We start from the raw sequence: 15,162 nt of genomic DNA, 5'->3' as shown, positions 1-15,162 counted from the left end.
CATTTATAAAGCACTATATACATAAAGATGACTTGTCTTGACTTTTAAAACAAAGCAAAAGTGGCTGTGATGTCTTGATGACTTCTTTCCAGTCTTCAGTCTCTCATGTTCTGGCTCAGACGTGGACAGGCTCTGATCTCTAGTGTGGCGGCTTGAGTTCCTGTCAGGATGGGGTTGGACTTCAGGCTTCAGGTCAAGTCTCGAGCTCGAGCCCTCCACCAAGGACAGCAAGTATGTTATTTCCTGTCCAATACAAAGATTATATAAGCAAGTCAACTCATGAATGTTTTTGTTTTTGTTTGTTTATTTAAAAAAGAAAAGAAAAAAAAAGCTGATTTACACAACAGAATTGAATTCTTACAATTGCATCACTGATTCTGTTTTTTACCATGAAGCCGCTTTGAAACTATCTGTATTGTTTAAAACACAATATATTGTATATATATATTTATGAAGCGATCTGAATCTGCGTTGTTTAAACAATGGATGCTAATTGCAAAGCACTCCACAAAAACCAGCACCAAAAGTCGCATTAATGGGCATATTATAGCTCATTTATAAAACAATAAGCCGGTTTGTATGGAGTTAGAATCATGCCAAAATCTCACACACACACAAAACGTGTTTTACTCACACCCAACGATTCACAAACAAACTCAGTGTGGTTTGCAAATACAAAACATCACTCACAAACTAATGCATTTTGTTCTGCAAATAAAAAACGTACCTATCAAACAAATACAGTATGTTTTACATACTGTATACAAAGAAACGTATTATTTCAATGACAAAAATATCCTCCAAGTACAAACTAAAATCTTTCAAGTACAAAACAAAATCCTTCAAGTACAAAACAAAATTCTATAAGTACGAAAAACTGTTGGCACTAATTTTCCACCTTGCTGATCCACACACAAATGCCTTCAGATCCACACTCATGCTAGTAAACTGTCATGTAATTTGCACTCCACAACAGCAGGTGGCGCTGTTACCGACTTGCTTGGCGCTGCCATGGACATGGTTATTAATCCTGCTGGAAAATGAAGGAAGCATGAAGTGCTCTGAAAATAAATGGACTGCATTTATATAGCGCTTTCAGAGACCTATGGCCACCAAAGCGCTTTACATAGCCTCACATTCACCCATTCACACACCGACGGCGGTGTCAGCCATGCAAGGCGCCATCCAGCTCGTCGGGAGCAGCTGGGGTTAGGTGTCTTGCTCATGGACACCTCGACACTTGGTCAGGTGGAACAACCTTTCGGTTTGTAGACAACCTACATGAACCACTGAGCCACTGCCGCCCCTGGTGTCCCAAATGTCCTGGTAGACGGCTGCGTTGACTCTGGATTTAATAAAGCACAGTGGACCAAAGTCCTCTTTTCTGATGAGAGCAAATTTTGCATCTCATTTGGAAACCAAGGTCTCAGAGTCTGGAGGAAGAATGGAGAGGCACACAATCCAAGATGCTTGAAGTCCAGTGTGAAGTTTCCACAGTCTGTGTTGGTTTGGGGAGCCATGTCATCGGCTGGTGTTGGTCCACTGTGCTGTCCACTCAACGCAGCCGTCTACCAGGACATTTTCAGAGCACTTCATGCTTCCTTCAGCAGACAAGCTTTATGGAGATGCTGACTTCATTTTCCAGCAGGATTTGCACCTGCCCACACTGCCAAAATAACCAAAACCTGGTTCAATGACCATGGTATCACTGTGTAATTACTGTGTGATTTCATGTAATATTCTAATTTTTTGAAATCCTGTTTTTGTTGGTTTTATGAGCTGGAAGCCCAAATTATGTACAAATAAACAACTAAATACTTGAAATCGTTTAAGTTGTGGGCCCTGAATCTATAATCTATGGAAGTTTAACGTTTTGAATGGAATTATGGAAATAAAGAAACTTTTCCATGATATTCAAATTTTTTGGAAAGGGTCTGTTATGTATATATATATATGATGTGCATGGATAAATAATTTATAATAAATTATTATTTCTTTATTGCAATATTCAATAAAAACAAGAATTGTCCAATTGTCCATTTCATGGTGACTTTAATATGTTGTTCAGGCAACACGTGCATACTATGATTATCGTCACTTTATGCATATTTATAATTAAACAAAATATGATATAAATCAAATAAAACCGAATCAGGAAATACATGCATACTCTGTTTATCTTCAATGTATATTTATAATACAGAGAATATAGTATATTTATACATGAAAATGAGCTATTTTGGCTTTAAATGTAAACACCATTGTTAATTCATGTGTATCGTCCTAATAAATAAATAGTTTCATTTTTTGATTCAGTTCATTTTACAAAGTACAAATGTTGGTGATGCTTCGTTCCCTTGTTCATTCGCTGGTATCTTAGGCATGCTCCGCTTTTTACATGGACTTCGCTGACTTGCACCTACATTTTCCTTTTGAGGAAATGTAATGATAAGTAAGACGGAAGCAATAGCAAGTAAAATGATGATTTATTGAACAGATGTTCACACAGGAAAACTCAGAACAGGCAGATGATCGCTTGATGACGAAAGTCAGACCAGGAACACAGACAGCAGGAGAGCGGTGACGCAGGGACTGAGATGGGCGATCCAGGGCTGAGTGAAGCAGAGAAGATAATCCAGAGGTGAGAACGGGAGTGAAGCAATCCGGTATCCAGTGAGACGGGAAACACGAGGAATACAGGAAACAGGCACGAACACAGGAAGCTTCAACAACGATCTGACAAACACAAGACGAAAGACAGGGCATTAAGTATTCAGTATTATTATTAAGTAAGCTGGCTAGGTGGTCTGCAGCTGCCGCTGATGACGATAATAAGCGGTAACGCCCACAAGAAACAATCAGCGCAAACACACACACAAACACACAAGACCAGAATGAGACAGCGGATCTACCAACCGTGACAGGAAATAGACATAATCAGGTTTAATAAGCTGGAAGGAGGTAAAAAAGACATATATCACTTAACTTGTTTTACCATGAGGGGTCTATGAATTTTACTGAAATATACAAAGTATTCTAAATTGAGGATAACAAACAAAGTAGCTTAGTTGAAGACTGTGTTTGTTTGTTTTTAATAAATCTGAAAATAATTTATCATAATAAGAGATCATTTTTGACAATTACCCTGAATATCTGGGGGAAATGTGGGTCCCTCTCAATGTCTATGGTGTTTGCAGCCTTAGCTGAAGTTTCTACCTTGGAGGTCAGGAAACCAAGTCTTGCGTTTTCTCTTCAGTTCAGCTTTCTCTTCTTCACTTGGTTTAGAGTCAGATACTGGAGGAATAAAAAATGGGAACGGAGACGTTACGTTGTGACGACGAATGGGGTTTCGCTTAGAAAGCCTCTCACCTTCGAGTGTTATAAAACGGCAGCCTTCTCTTCTTCACTTGGTTTAGATTCAGATACTGGTGAAATGAAAAATAATAATTAAGATACAATTGGTGGAAATAATATATTAATAATCTAAAAGAAAACAATATCTTTTGTTGTTGTGGCACTGGCTGAATTTCTTACCTTCAATGCCAGGAAACCAGGCCTGGATCTTCCTTCTGAACTCAGCCTTCTCTTCTTCAGCGTGTTTAGAGTCAGAAACTACTGAATTAAAAAAAAAATCATTAAGTGGCACAATTGGTGAAAATAATATACTATATACTATATATATATATAAATGAAGGTGACTTGACTATAAAAAGAACATTACAATGAACAAAAATTTGAAAACCTCACTACAAATAATCCAGAATTGAAGACAAATGCTAATAATCCTACTCTGTCTGTTACTCTTCCTCACTCCTGAAATCACTGATCTCCTGAATCTCCTGAAGTTCTCCATCCTACAGTAGATCATTTCTAATCCACTTATGTTGCAAGATCTGCTCTAACGTCGGGCGTTTAGTTGGATCCAGGGTTAGGCACTGGCTAATCAGATCACTGCATTCTGTACACATTTTATCAAGGAGAGAGCTGGTTAGTCATGACCATGTGACACTAATGTTGGCATCTATGAAAACAGCATCTGAAACATGATTAATATAAGGTAAAGTGTTCTTTATCTTTACTTTAAAGGTGAAGTATGTATTTTCTTCTGCACTAGTGGCACATTGCGAAATTACAAAATAAAGCATATTTTAAAAAACCTACATCATCACATCATCCCCAACTCAAACATCACAAACGCAGCTCTTACTGGTACTTGTGTGAAGGCATGTTTCAGGTCCAACATATTAGGAATACTTTTAGCTGTGTTGCATTTGTCTTTATGAACATTTGTCTTTCTGAACGGATGCATGATGATGCTGTATGGTATTAAAGCATGCTTTATAGCGTGTAGCATCACAATGATCTGTTCACTTTGACGAGTTCATGACCTGTTTAATCTCCGAAAGTAGAAATGCAGTGAATTTTGGCTTTCACTTCTGTGACTAAAGCTGCATTTCTTATAGTATTTAACTATATATCAAAAATTGTACACACTTCAACTTTAACTGTGTCTGTACTGAGCCTTTTGCTTTATGTGTGTGTTTTTCAATGTTATTAATATCATTCACTCACCGTCGGATAAGCTGGTGTTCTGAAATGTAACTTTGGCTTCTTTGATTTCCGTCGGATTGTCAAAAGGAGGACATGCGTTCACCATCTCGTACAGCAACACTCCTAGAGCCCAGACATTTGCTGGGACGGCGTGAAATCGAGGTTCTGTGAAGACTTCAGGAGGGCAGTAATCCAGTACTCCTGTAAGCAAGACATTTGTGCGTTGTTGAGCAATTCTTTCAAAGTGTCAAATAATCAGCAAGTCATTACATCCAGGTTTCCACACACTCCCAAAATGCTCACCAATGTAAATGTCGCTGTCATAGCCATCACTACTAAGCAGCTGACCAGAGCCAAAGTCTATCAGCTTGAGCTCTAACGTGTCTTTCTTCAACAGGAAATTGTGTGCATGAACATCGTTGTGAAAGACGTCATGATCAATGCAGTGTTGCACTGCCAGCACAGCCTGTCGCATGATGACCCGTGCGGTCGTTTCGTCCAGTTGAGGATTACGATTGATAAAGTCCAGCAAGCTCTCGCAGGGTTCGGGATACTCCATCACCAGGGTGAATTTTCGAGGGTGCTCAAACCAATCGTGTAGTTGTATGGCGTAGGGGCTTATGGGTTCTTGCCTCATCATTAGCAGCAGAGCCACTTCTGTAATGAGAGGTTTGGGACGCCCAGGCTAGAGAAAAGAAAAGAAGACAGAAGATTAGCTGGGTAAAAATCTGAAGAAAACTTCATTTTTAAAGGTACTTTTCTTTGATCTTTGTAGATCCGATCAACAGAGCCTTTCCAGGCTTATTTGTCCATTACATTTACACCTAATGCTTCCTACAGGTGTATTGACTACAGTAATCAGCACTTAAACAACTAAATACACATTCAGCTTTTGGCCAACTTACAATAGCAAGATAACGATCGTTGCAAGTCTTGCGCATCCGCTTGATGGCAACCTGCAAAAATGAAAAAAGAAACACACTATTCAATAACAGTAACAGCATTCAAGCGCCTGACCTTGCACATAACATTTACGATTTGAGCATCTAAGTATTAAACCATGTGTATTAAATATGTTTTGATGCGTGCAAGAGCAAAATGTTCAAAATACAATTCAGCAAAATCAGCAAAAACCTTTTTGCCGTCAAATTTGCGTGTTCCCTCGAACACTCTTCCGAATCCTCCGGATCCAATCATCTCTCCCGCGTTATAGAGAGACTGAAAGGAGTCTGAAAAACAAACAGGAAAATATGAGAAATATATGAGCTTGCTAGATCGAAAAAATAATATTAATATTCTCTGAAAACAAGCCTCAAGATATATTTAGTGGAAAACAAGACGATAATACTGTTTAAAACAATAATGACTGCAGATTTACCATGATTTGGCTCGACGCCGGAGTGATCTGGATCAGAATCTGGCTCTGAGTCCAGATCTAGTGGAGGAACGAAAGGCTCCACAACATCCACAGCTTTACTGTCAGAACAGCAGCAGGACAGACTCGTCCACAAGTTCCTGATGAACGAGCAAAATCTTCCCATCTTCTTACGTTTTGTAGGTTTTTCTGAAAAATAAAAAATTAGAAACATCTCTGACCTCACATTTAACAATGATATAACTTCCATTTTACTGTTAAATTCTTATCTTTAATGTCACAAATCCAAAGTAATGCAAATATTTCCAAGCTATCCGCCTGACGACGCCCTGTTTCTGCTTAATACCTGCAGAAATGTCCCTTAGCGGTGACCAACATTTTTTTCACAATATTAAGTAATAATCATTTTATTTCATGATAATGATAGTTATTTTTTTGTTATTTTATTTGATCTTTTATTAAAAACAGAGCATACATTTCCAGGCCTCATTTGGCACAGTTCTGGCAATGGTAAAGGTCATATGAGCCATCATGTCTTAAAATATATTTCACATTTATTTTTTATGAAATATAATATATTTAAATAAACATTGATTTTATTAAATACAGCAATGTCTTATTAAAGACATAACTTAACCGACTCTGTTTACATGAATACTGGTCACAATTTTGTCAGTATTTGACCATACAAACGCAATACAGAACTCTATTCAGGATCGTGCGTGTGTGTTCGGGTGTGTGTCAGACAGCGCAAGTGAGTTCATGGCTAATTGGCTTAACAAAAATATATTCAAAGAACGTTTTGTCCAACTAAAATATTTCAGAAAAATTTCGCTGAGAAACAGTAAATGTGACCAGACCTTAACTTGTCAAACATTTTAAGCAGTCACCATTCTGCCTTATTTCAGTCTCACCTGTGGAGCTCTTGTTCTCATCCTCCATGGCACCCGGAGCAGTCGGGACATCTGAAGTCTTCATTGGCTCGACGGGAACTTGACCAGGCAGTGGAGGACACATCCACTCTTGGAAGCTGTCGGATCTGGACAAACTTCTGTTTCCGCCACTGCCCTGTTCATGTTGGCTCTCAGATCTGTTGTTACTGCTCCTCTTCTCGACGATGTACGTGCCTGTGCTGCTCAAGCTCGACGACAACCCACAAAACCGCCGCACCACATCCCTCACGCACTGGGACAAAGATGGTGTGGACATGATGCCCGGTGGAGAATCTGTGGAAGCAGCTCCACTGGATCTGCCTGAGGCTGGAATATTCCAGACATTTTAAATAATATTTAATAAAAAAAAATAAAAAATGCAACTTTCCATTTTAAGCAGTCATCATTCTGCCTTATTTCAGTCTCACCTGTGGAGCTCTTGTTCACATCCTCCATTGCACCCGGAGCAGTCGGGACGTTTGAAGTCTTCATTGGCTCGACGGGAACTTGACCTGGCAGTGGACATTTTTAATAATATTAATAAATCAATGTCAGTGGTTACACCCCCAAAAAAATGCAACTTTCTATTTTCAATGACAAATAATTTATGAACTTTAAAGGGACTGTGTGTAGCTTTTTAGGTATTTTATTATCTAAAATCAATATTTTTATTAATAAATATGCCCTCAATGATGTACAAATACCTATGCCAATGATCAGACTAATCCTCGTAAACGAAGAATTTATTATCTTTATATACATGGGACGGGTAGGTCCACGGAGGCTTCCATGTAGTTCCGCCATCTTGAAAAACTATAATATCAGAGAGGGACAAAAAGTACTAGACCAACGCGTTTCCACAACGCGTTTTCGTTCAGAGCCAGGCGTCACGTGACTGAAGCCAGCAGAAGCGGAGGAGCAGAGCAGAGAGAGGCGCTTGTCACTGCCGCGGCAAGTTTAAAAGGCTGCACTGTACGGTTATTTATACACCGTTCATTCATACATATGCTGAGTCACAGGATAAGGAGTCCTCGTCGTCAAAAAAGTCCAAAATAGACCGTAAAAGGAAACGTGACCGGAGATTACAAAAACAAGGGTTAATGTCGGGATAGCTAATGCAGGAGAAAGCTTTTAAAAGAGCTTTTTAAAAGAGAAGCTGAAGTTTTCTGCTTTCTTCTCGACAGGTAAGTCAATGTTACGGTCTTAATTACAAGCTTTTTTTTTTTTTCATTGCTTGGTTGTGTACTTTATTATATAGACAGAAGAACATTTATAGTAAAAGTTAAACAGGCTCTTTGATGAATAGCAGCTATTGAGTAAAGTAACATTAGAGAAGTTTTTTATTATATAGACAGAAAAAAAACTATATAAGTTCCCTTTCAAGGGAACTCGCGTTGCGTCGAGTTTGACGCTATGGGAACGCTTTGCGTGATGACGTCTTGAAGCACATGTAAAATCAGTCCAATGGTGTAGCGGGACGTCAGAGGCGGGTGACGTCACGTACCAGGAAGCTATAAAAGCCGGCCTGAAGCAGGAAACAACAGCTTTCTGAGTCTTCAGTAGCGCTCTGTGTTGAAATCTGTCTGTCTTATTTGGTGTTGTCTGATATATATATATTATTCAGTACGGCGAGCAAGCAGCAGTTTAGAGTGTGTGTCCATCCCTGCCCGCGTTATTTAACGGGAGGTGACACACACACTCTTTGTGTTGTTTGTTTGGGAGAGGAGCATGCCCAGTCAGCACTCGAGGGTGGTGACTGTGAGCATTGCTGTGCGCTTCCTTTGCGTACGCTCCGATCCCGCTTGGCTCGGTTCAATCCCGACCACGTTCCCCAGGGCTTTGGTCCCGCCGCTGCCGAGGCACGGCGTCGATCTCAGACCTGGGGTTCGCAGATGGATCTATCAGTGGATGTTGAGACGGGCTCTGCCTTATCTCAGCCTCCTTCTGATAGATCCAGTGCCTCTCATCAGGGTGTGGAAGCACGCGCTGCGGTTACTTCCCCCCCGATAGAGGCACCAGTACTGCAACTATCCAGCTCTGAGGAGTTGGATGTTGTAAGTATTGATGCTGAGTCTGAGGATTCGCCACCTCAGTCTCATGCTTTTGAAGAACTGCTCGATGTGATCACGAGAGCAGTTGACAGATTGTCTATTGAGTGGCCAGAGGATAGGCAGGACGTTCGTTCAAAAAGCAAACTCGACGAACGCTTCCTGCCATCTCGTGCTCAGCCCCAGCGTAGGAGCCTGCCGTTTTTCCCCGATCTCCACACCGAGGTGTCGAGATCGTGGGGGAGACCAGTCTCTCACAGAGTGTACACACCACACACCTCTCTATATTCATCTATTTCTCAATATAAAGAGCATGGTTATGGGGGGATGCCGAAGGTGGAAGAGACGCTCGCGGGCTATCTCTCTCCAGCAACGGCATCTTCCCTGAAGGCTCCTACACTTCCCTCAAAGCCAGTAAAATTAACATCTTCCCTGATCAATAAATCGTATGCAGCCGCTGGTCAAGCTGCAGCGTGTCTGCATACGATGTCTATTTTACAAGCCTATCAGGCAGAATTATTGGGGGATTTAGAGGAGGGCGGGGGAATCGGTCCCGACACTGTGGCTGAACTGCGCAGAGCCACGGATGTTTCTCTCAGAGCCACCAAGGAGACCGCTAAATCTATCGGGCGGTCTATGGCAGCCCTGGTGGCCACTGAGAGGCATCTGTGGCTCAACCTGAGCGATATTAAGGACAAAGAAAAACATGTTCTGTTAGACGCTCCGGTTTCCACTGCCGGGTTATTTGGGGATGCAGTAAATATTGCGGTTGCAAAATCACAAGAAGCCGCTAAACAAGCAGCTGCTCTCCAAAAGCTTCTCCCCCGCCGTTCTTTCTATGAGGCTGCTGAGCGGGAGCAGCCTCACTCCTCTAAAAAGGGTGCTGAGCATCGTGCCACTCAGAAGCAGAGCGTGTCCTCCCGTGCTCCCCCACAAAAATCTCGGGGACACGGAGGGCGCGCTCAAACCCAGCAGTCTTCGAGGGGTAGAACGGATCTGCGGACCGTTATTACCGCCAAGAAGGCTGCTGGGAAGAAATCCTGACGTCCGAGGGCTCAGGATTAATGAGGGTAGTCCCCCCCGAAGCAGAGCGGTTAACACCTCTTTTTACGGTGCCCGTCTCTCTTCGGTACCCTCAGGGGACCGTTCTGCCAACCCTGCCGCCATCGGTGTTACAGGGCGCAGCGGTCTCCGGCGAGCACATATCTCAAGGACCACCCGGAAACGTAGTGGCCTCGGGATGCCCGCCCCCTCCGAGGAGGGTGTTAGAGCAGTCTGTTCGGTCGCTCCCTGCCGGTGCGCCGTTACAGGGCGTCGAATTGACTGCTCAACAACAACAAAATCCAGAAACCAGTCTCGAGAGGCTGGTACCTCTAGTAGAATCTTTGACAGCGTGGAAGCTACTGTCAAATGTTTCTCGTTGGGTCCTGCAGACCGTGGAAAAAGGGTATCTGATTCAGTTCGGGAAACGCCCACCTCGGTTTATGGGGGTTCTGCCCACTGTGGTGGCCCCCGAGCAGGTTCTGGTTATGGAACAGGAAGTAAACACTCTGTTAGAGAAAGGGGCCATAGAATATGTACCTCCCTCCGACAGGGAAACCGGGTTTTACAGCCGGTACTTCATAGTTCCAAAAAAGGACGGGGGATTGCGTCCCATTTTGGATCTTCGAGTTCTGAACACATGCAGCTCAAGTTCAAAATGTTGACATTGAGACAGATCGTGCCACAGATCAGGTCCGAGGACTGGTTTGTCACGATAGATCTCAAGGACGCATATTTCCATGTTTCCATCCGTCCTTGTCATTGGAAGTTCCTGAGGTTTGCTTTCGGGGGCAAAGCATACCAATATCGTGTTCTTCCATTCGGCCTAGCTTTATCACCCCGCACTTTCACCAAATGCATGGATGCAGCTCTGGCGCCTCTGCGCCTTCAGGGGATTCGCATCTTGAACTACATCGACGATTGGTTGATTTTAGCTCAGTCGCATCAGTTGGCGGTTCAACATCGAGATGTTGTTCTCGCCCACATGAAAGAGCTGGGGTTACGGCTGAACGCCAAGAAGAGTGTGCTTTCTCCACTCCAGAGAACCACTTTCCTAGGCGTGGTTTGGGACTCAGTGTCGATGCAGGCGCGCCTGTCACCGCCACGTATAGAGTCCATCCTTGCAGCTGTGAAAAGTGTAAAGCTAGGCCAGCTACTCACTGTCAAACAGTTCCAGAGACTGTTGGGTCTCATGGCAGCAGCTTCCAACGTGATACCTTTTGGACTGCTGCACATGAGGCCCCTGCAGTGGTGGCTCAGGACCAGGGGGTTTTCCCCGAGGGGCAACCCATTTCGCACAATCAAGGTCACGCGGCGATGCCTACGTGCCTTGGTTATGTGGAAGAAACCTTGGTTCCTGTCCCAGGGCCCAGTGTTGGGAGCTTCTTGTCGTCGCAGACTGCTAACGACGGATGCTTCCCTCACGGGTTGGGGAGCGATCCTGGAGGGTCGCTCAGCTCAAGGTCTGTGGGAAGACCATCATCGTTCCTGGCATATCAATCGCCTAGAGATGTTAGCTGTCTTCCGGGCTCTGAGGAGCTTTATCACAGATCTCAGGGGACACCATGTGTTAGTACACACGGACAACACGTCGGTAGTCGCCTATATCAACCACCAAGGGGGTTTGCGCTCGCGCCCGTTATCCAACTTGGCACGCCATATCCTCTTGTGGTCCCAGGGGAAGTTACTGTCACTCAGGGCAGCTTACATCCCCGGGGTCCAGAATATAGGAGCAGACACTCTGTCGAGGCAGGGGCCGAGGCCCGGGGAATGGAGGCTCCACCCCGAGGTGGTGGAGCTGATATGGAGGGAGTACGGCCAAGCACAAGTGGATTTGTTTGCGTCTCGAGAGACGTCTCACTGTCCACTTTGGTTCTCCCTCACGCATCCAGCTCCTCTGGGACTGGATGCTATGGTTCAGACGTGGCCGAGGCTACGTCTGTACGCCTTTCCCCCAGTTGCTCTGCTCCCGGGAGTTCTGGAGAGAGTTCGCAGGGACCGGGTTTGCCTGCTTCTAATAGCCCCGCGTTGGCCGGGCAGAGTATGGTTTCCCGATCTGGTCTCCCTCCTCGACGGGCATCCTCTGGAGTTACCCGTCAGGAGAGACCTTCTGTCCCGGGCAGGGGGCTCAATATTTCACCCCCGCCCAGAACTGTGGAACCTGTGGGCTTGGCCTCTGAGGGGGCCCAGCTCATAGAGTCAGGTCTCTCAACTGAGGTTGTTGAGACCATTCTACAGTCCAGAGCTCCCTCCACGAGGAAACTTTATGCCCTGAAGTGGAGAGTATTCACTTCTTGGTGTAGTGACCGTCGGTTGGACCCAGTCCACTGCCCAATTGGTACAGTGCTGGAGTTCCTGCAGGACCGGTTCACTGCAGGTCTGACCCCGTCCACTTTAAAGGTCTATGTGGCGGCCATAGGTGCTTACCACATTCCTTTGGGTGGAATGTCTGTGGGGAAGGACCCTCTGGTATCTCGTTTCCTTCGTGGCACTTGGAGGCTGAGGCCTGCAGTCCGCTCTAGGGTGCCGCCATGGGACTTGTCCATTGCTCTACAAGGCCTGTCCCTGGCCCCCTTTGAGCCCATTGAGGAGGTTTCGGAAAAGTTTCTGACTTTGAAAGCTATTTTCCTTCTTGCCATTTCTTCTCTTAAGAGAATTGGGGATATTCAAGCATTGTCGGTTGCTCCGTCCTGCTTAGAGTTTGCTCCGGGTATGGTGAAAGCTTTTCTCCATCCCAGACCGGGTTATGTCCCCAAGGTCCCCACTAATGTGGCCAGACCTATTATTCTGCAGGCCTTCTGTCCTCCTCCCTTCCAGAATGCGGACCAGGAGGCTAATAATTTGCTTTGCCCAGTTCGGGCGTTAGACGCCTACGTCCACAGAGCTGCCCTGTGGCGCAGAAGTGATCAGTTGTTTGTTTGCTTTGGCTCCCCTAACAAGGGAGGGCCGGTGTCTAAGCAAAGAATGAGCAAGTGGGTGGTCGAGGCTATCTCACTTGCTTATGAGGCGGCTGGGCAGCCTTCTCCTTTGGCTGTCCGGTCGCACTCTACAAGGAGTATGGCGGCCTCTAAGGCCCTTATTTCAGGAGTTTCACTACAGGATGTCTGTGATGCGGCAGGCTGGTCCTCACCGCACACTTTCGTCAGGTTTTACTCTTTGGATCTGGACTCTGCTCCAGGGTCTCATGTTTTGTCATCCTAGTGCTGCTCTTCATGATTTCACACAGGACAGACATTTGTAGCTATGGAGGCGTTGGTATAGACGTTCCCATAGCGTCAAACTCGACGCAACGCGAGTTCCCTTGAAAGGGAACGCTCCGGTTACGACTGTAACCTCGGTTCCCTGAAGAGGGAACGAGCGTTGCGTCACCTTGCCATATCTCCTTCATGCCTGTCAGCACGACTTCAGACTTTACTAAGCTGTTGTTTCCTGCTTCAGGCCGGCTTTTATAGCTTCCTGGTACGTGACGTCACCCGCCTCTGACGTCCCGCTACACCATTGGACTGATTTTACATGTGCTTCAAGACGTCATCACGCAAAGCGTTCCCATAGCGTCAAACTCGACGCAACGCTCGTTCCCTCTTCAGGGAACCGAGGTTACAGTCGTAACCGGAGCGTTTTTTATTATAGAGAAGTACTTTATTATATAGACAGAAGAACATTTATAGTAAAAGTTAAACATGCTCTTTGATGAATAGCAGCTATTGAGTAAAGTAACATTAGAGAAGGCTCTGATGATGATGATATCTAACAATGCACGTACTTCAAAAAATATAACGAGTAAAGAAGGCTTTATTACTACTAATTACCTTAGTTAATGTTTTTCACAGTCAGTAATTCATACTGTAACATTCTTTTTTCGTTGTTTCAAGTTTCAGTTTGTTTTAAATAACAAACCTGTTCACCCGAAGAAAAACTCAAAGTGCTATTATAAGACATCCTGTCATAGCTTTTTGGTACATAGCGGCTACCGTAGATGCAACGCGCATTTGAAAAAGTGAGGCGCTGGATAGCATTATTCGTTTGAATGCAAAATACAATTTCACCACTAGATGGGAGAAATTCCTACTTACAGTCCCTTTAATAAAAGCCTATTCTGACCTCTGCAAGAGCGTTTGGATGAAGTGGACGGACGTCCATCATCTGGCCTCTGCAACTCTCTCTTCCTCTGAGCCGGACCTGTGGACACAGAAACAAACTCACAAGACAGAGGTGTTAAATATCCAGGAATAAGCTCCTGGCTCTGTGCCTGGCTCGGGCCTGGCATCCTCCTTCAAACTGTAATAAAAACAATACAAATACAATACAAAATACAAAATAATACAATAAAAAACAATTCTCCTCAGAAAAACCCCTCCCAAAAAAATTAAATAAAATAAATAATAAAATAAAACTCCAAACTCCCTCTAAAATTAGAAAAGAACAATCAAATAGAAGTGTCCTCAGAAATAATATGATAAAACTATGTAAATGATTAAGTTATATCCTCCGATCTCCTTCTAGAATAAAAGTCTCCTCTCTGAAATCCTCCAAACAGCTTCAAAATCGCAAGATCAGCAGAAAATATTCAGCAAGTCTCTGAATTCGCCTCGTCTCAACCAACAGAATCAAAGCGATCTAGCCTGTTGATATTTGCAGACAGAATTCATAACGCGTCGCTACAACAAATTCATAACACGCGTCGCTTTAGCAACAAAAATTCGAAGCATTACAGTTACAGTATTATTTGAAATAACTGAAGTCGCGTGCGTGAGCAGAGCGCGTGAGCGCACATCGAATCTGGAAACAAACTGAATCAGGACTGAATTTTATTGTTAAATAACCATTTAACAAGTGATATAATAATAATATGTTAAAGCATTAAATAAGGTACCACGAATCAGTGAATTTGAGCTTGATGTGTGTAACGTATATTATTATATCAGTAATAAAAAATATATATATTTAAAAAAATTGTAATCGTTAAAAAAAGTATTAGACATTTATGTCAACGCGATTCAGAGACGAATACTAATGTTGTCCACCAGAGGGACCCACACAACAGCAAATTAAAAGACTACGAAAATTGTTCAATAACTTGTAGTCAAAATAGCATATACATTCATTATAGTTTCATAAAGTTAAATAAAGCCCAATAATGAGTTTGCAAAAACTTACAGACTTTTATTTTAATGATATTGACAGCATATTTGTCAAGTTGCAGACATGACAGAGT

Source organism: Abramis brama (assembly GCF_963993115.1).
Source record: "Abramis brama genome assembly, chromosome: 19".
Lineage (NCBI taxonomy): Eukaryota > Metazoa > Chordata > Actinopteri > Cypriniformes > Leuciscidae > Abramis > Abramis brama.
Note: the sequence above shows the minus strand (reverse complement) of the source record.